Source organism: Sinocyclocheilus grahami, unplaced genomic scaffold (assembly GCF_001515645.1).
Source record: "Sinocyclocheilus grahami isolate Dianchi unplaced genomic scaffold, SAMN03320097.WGS_v1.1 scaffold391.1, whole genome shotgun sequence".
In the NCBI taxonomy this organism is placed as follows: Eukaryota; Metazoa; Chordata; class Actinopteri; order Cypriniformes; family Cyprinidae; genus Sinocyclocheilus; species Sinocyclocheilus grahami.
The window spans coordinates 1746-6914 of NW_015505570.1; the positions used below are offsets into that span (position 1 = coordinate 1746).

The following is a 5169-nucleotide window of genomic DNA, read 5'->3' on the forward strand; positions in this document are numbered from 1 at the left end:
GCTTTTTCGCGCTCACCAAGGTGCAAGCCAACGTTCTTTTCAGTGAGAGTGCGAGCCCGAGCGTAAGACTGCGCCAGAGGGCTTTGTGTCCATTTTAAGCAGGCTGACTTTTGTCCAGCCCACAGGTCGCTGTCCAATCAGATGGTGGCATAGTGGGCATGTTGTTTGTGGAGATATTTCTGCAAGTTTTTGAGAACTTCTTATAAAACTATCATCACCAGAAAATGATACTGAATATCAATTATTCACTTACACCATTGTTCTGTGAATAAAACAAGCTCTCATTCAAACTCAAACAACAGGTATTTTGCATACACAGTAATCGTAATTAACTAAAAAGAAAAGTTATAAAGCAACGATTAAGATATCATGGTTTCAATAACACATCACACATATTTAAGACATAAAACATATTATTTGTGAATATAGTTGCTCCGATACTTTCAATGATTTTCAATTTTCAGTCAGGGCAGAAAGCAGATGTTCAATGGGTCATGCGGCAGTCATGCGGAAGTAAGGGTTTTGGTCATGCAGGAAGCAGGTGGTTAAACATATGATAGTCAAGTGGCGTCACGCTGTATATCCTGTGCTTGCCTGAGGGCATTATTTAATTATTTTCCTGTTCTGGACATAATGGTTCCATCCATTGGTGGGTCCCAAGACATGGGGTTTCTATAGGTTGTGAATGAACTCTTTCAGTCCTTGATACCAAGAAAGCTTTGTCGTCTCCTGATCGAATTAGTTTCGATCTCATGAGTAGATGAGTTTACCATACTGACAGGAAATCAACCAAGAATATGGGATTCATGTGCTGGGTGATTTAGCAAACTTTGTGAATGCTGATATCAGGGTCTGTTCATATTAAGAAAATGTTTAAATGCAATTAAAGTTTTAATTTCATAGTCAATGTACATTTTAACAGTATGAGTGAGGAAAAACAACCTGTAAAAATTGCTCCCAACTTCATGTTTGGTGAAACTGTATTTGTCTTCTTTTTTTGCAAATTTTGCTTCCCTGGAATGAGTGCTTCCAACCGCAGCTCCAACAGCCTTGACGTCTAAACCAACTTTCCAGCCGACTGAGAGTGCTGATGATGAATCATTGACCAGTGCTTCACTTGATTCAAATCTGACTGGAGACTTTCATTGAACATTTTGGCAAGGACCTCAATCTACAAATGCTGCTGGTAGCTTCTGTTGTATTCCATTTATGTACTTGTTTTTGCGTAATTTACAAGTGCCGTTTCCTAAATCCCATTTTTCTGTGTTGATCACATAAGAACCTTTTCGCTCCATGGTCACAACATCAAATCCTTCTCCAGCAAGATTGTATCCTGGAACAAAGGGAGCATCCTCACACTCTTTTGATGCACTTTTGTCATCCTCTCCAGAAATGGTCATTAGAAGCAAAGCCCAGAAAACAACAAGGTAAACCTGCATCTGCCCCATGATCTGTAGTGAGAGATTTAGTGAGAACATTTCAACATTTGTTAAGTCATTATTGGTGTCAGATTTAACATTACAATACATTTCTTAATACAATTGATTATATCAACAATATTATTTTTAAAGAGGTCATATGATGCTTTTTTAAAGATCATTATTTTGTGTATTTGGTGTAACAGAATATGTTGACATGCTTTAATGTTCAAAAAACACATTACTGTACATTATTGTAGGTCCTCTATGCCCCGCCTCTCTCAAACACTTCGTTTTCTACAAGGTCCCTCCTTCCAAACAAATAACAGACATTTAAACTACAAGTATGTATTGTAAAACACTAATGGTTTCTTTAAAATCATATGATTAATTTGATGATTTTTTTATAGTTTCTTGCCATTGAATTCACAGGTGAACAGATCAAAATGAAATATGTCTTCTCCCTAACTGCTCATTTTATATGATGGTTGTGTAGCTGTGGGCGTTAAAGATTTTTAGAAGCTACAAATGATATGCATTGTTATGAGTGTTAGGGTTCCACTCTGATAGGCTTTTCTAGATGTGTTCGACTTAGTCTCAGCCTTAGACGTCACGCCCACGGACCGTTGGCTGAATGTCTGATGCATACGGCACACAAAATTGGAAACACTTTGGGAGTTTCGAAGTCGTCATCTTTGTCATCATTGGTTGAATTATACAGGATTTCTGGGAGACATGTGTGTCGCGTTCTTTAATGTTCCTCCTGGAAACAAAGATGCCTTGTCGACAAACCCCCTCATGTTAGAAGAAAGCTGTTGTGTTTACAACTGTGACAATGACCGCTTATCAGGATCAACTAAACACTGGATTTTCAAAAGTATGTGAAATATGCAAAGTTCGCTTCAAATACGTCCAAGAGTTTTACACCCCAGTCTGTTATTGTGGGGACATTTCCACGGCCCTAAACATGATGAAGCACAAAACAAAACGTGATTGGTTGCTTTACCTGTCAGTCATATGGCGTCTTGGGCAATCCTTGGCCATTCAAAGCTGCCAAGGTTCCCAGTCCTTCTGCTGTTATTTTGAAGGTCTGGCTACGCAAGACTATGTTCGACTTAATAAGTGGCACTGCACAGACCGATCAGCCTCTAACTTGAAGCAGTGTATGTTGGATATAATTTTTTTCTGACTTGAGATGGTGCAAAAGCCACATCACTATGACTTATGCCATAAAAGTACCATGAGAATGATTCGAGAGCAGTCAGCTGGCTCATTCTGTGCAGTTTCTCACAGCTGTTACGCATCTGGCCGGATTCACAGATGACAGCAGTGACACAGTGTTTTCTGTTTATTTATTGTGTTAAATCAAGCCACAGTCAGAGTCAAACACTCAAACACTTTTGTTTTTGTTTCATGTCTGTATGTTTGTTTTTGTGTTTAAGCACATAGCTGTCTTTGTTTTTCCCCTTGCCACGCCCCCTTTAGTCCGTGTCTAGTCCTTGTTTTGGTAATTGTGCTCACCTGTTCCTTGTGTGCCTTCCTTTCTATTTATTGCACTCTGTTTACTTGTTCTTGCCAGATTGCTTTGTTTCACAGACCTTGTGTCACATGTTGTTATTAATCTTCCCTTTGGCCTCTGCCTCTGGAGATTCCATTTGCCCTTCCTCATTCAATGAAACCGCGATATGTTTCTTGAGTCCCACACAGAAGCGGAGGCTGAGGAGTAAGAATCGCTCCATGGCCGAGACCCCTGCTGTTCCCCAGAGGCAGCCATTCCCACATCATTGCCACACCCTCACAAGCAGAGGAGGAGGCCTCATAATATCAGGTGGTGTCTGAGGCCTCGTGTCCAGTGGCCCCAGAGCCTCTTTCTCTGTATGGAGCACAACTTATGTTAAATGTGCATGTTCTGTCAGTTTAGTAGCATATATACACTACAGTAACTAAGGAGACCTAAACTTCATTATCCAACATTGGGGCTTGTCACATTCACATGTCACGTTCATACTGCAAGTGTTAGTGCTCAATTCTGATTTATTGCTCAGATCGGATTTTTTTGTGTGTGTTTTTGATAACACTTATTGATAACTTGATAAGCTAGCACCTCTGGAAGGTTATGGAAGCTAATGTTAACACGTGGGTAGAACAGCACATTTTAGCCTTACATGCTGCAAGGAGAGCATTTACAGAGGCTGAATGTTCTGAAAAATTCAAAGAGCACTCTGCAAATAATTATGGCCAAGCAATGAAAAATATAAGACATGGGACAAAGTGTACTACAAGCATGCACTCTGTGCACAATGGAAAGGTCCAGGTGTCGTCATCGGCCAGGATGGAGCAGTGATTTTTGTGAGGCATGGAGGTATTTATGTTTGTGTGCATCATTTCAGACTCTGAAAGACAGATGATAATCACACTGTGCATCAAGAAACAGGCACAAAAGCACAAAACACAAAGGATAATACTATCTCACAGTCAACAAATTTAATGAAATGGACTAAGACTCTGAAACTGATATGGAAAAATCAGCAGTGACTAGAAGAATTGAGAATACATGTTCTGAGGTTGAAAGCAGGTCAAACAATTACCTATACATTCATTCTTCACCAGAAGCAAAGTGCAAAGCAAGCCTGTGGAAGTTGAACAAATGTGTGTATGGCCTGTTGAATGCCTATCTGTATTGGTACAACAAAGTTCAGCTGGGAGGCCATGTGTCACCGATTGAACCTGCAGTGTTCTACTGGGAAGATGACAGTGGGGAGTTAACTGGAATTTTTGCATTATGATTTTTTTGTGGTGAGGTTATGAAGATTTTTTCCTCTTTAGTCATCCCGCATTTTAAAATTGCTTTCCAAGTTGGAACGTGAAGAACAGTTTCAGTTATGTAGGAATGGAGATCTCTTCAGAATGTGGTGAGATACATGTACATGCACATGCTGAGGTCTAAGATTGGCCAAATTTTGAGTTGCAAGACAGATAAGAACAGACGTAATGTGTGAAACATCTATCCTTGCTTCTACCATCAAACATGCTACTATCCAGTCATTGCATGATGCAAACAAGCTTACCAGGAAACTAACGTCAAAAGAAGTAGCTCAGAAATTTCTGAATTTGGGAAGAGACAGTTCGCTGAATCTGGTTGTTTTTAATGATGTCTCAATGGGAAATCTTCGAGATGGTGGAACTCAAGGTTGCCATCTAATCTTGTTGATGGTAGAAGATGGAAAATTCTCATCTAATGTTGTTTTATTATATTTTATTAGGGGTCATATGATGTTGCTAAAAAGAACATTATTTTGTGTATTTGGTGTAATGAAATGTGTTTATGCGGTTTAAGGTTAAAAAAACACATTATTTTCCACATACTGTACATTATTGTTTCTCCTCTATGCCCCGCCTTTCTGAAACGCGTCGATTTTTACAAAGCTCATCGGTCTGAAAAGCAAGGTGTGCTGTGATTGGCCAGCTATCCAGTGCGTTATGATTGGCCGAATACCTCAAGCATGTGACAGAAATGTTACGCCCCTACCATATTGTAATGATGCCCTGTCCGGCCGGGGAGATGATTCAAAAACATGAAAACCCATTATAAATAAGGCATTCGTTGAAAAAACTCGCTTTAAATATAAAAAATATAAAATTTAAAAACTCTTTAAATATAAAAAACATACCTACAATCTGTGAGTCAGAACAGCCGGCATTCTAGTCTACTCTACCAGGATCAGTAAACAGTCCTCCATAAAATGTGCTG

The 5169-nt window shown here is 39.5% G+C and overlaps 1 pseudogene; it reads right to left on the reverse strand.

The window, feature by feature from the left end:
- The window catches only part of LOC107550187 (perforin-1-like), a 3190-nt pseudogene extending 1742 nt beyond the window's left edge, over positions 1–1448 (reverse strand).
- Between the last annotated feature and the right edge of the window lie 3721 nt (positions 1449–5169).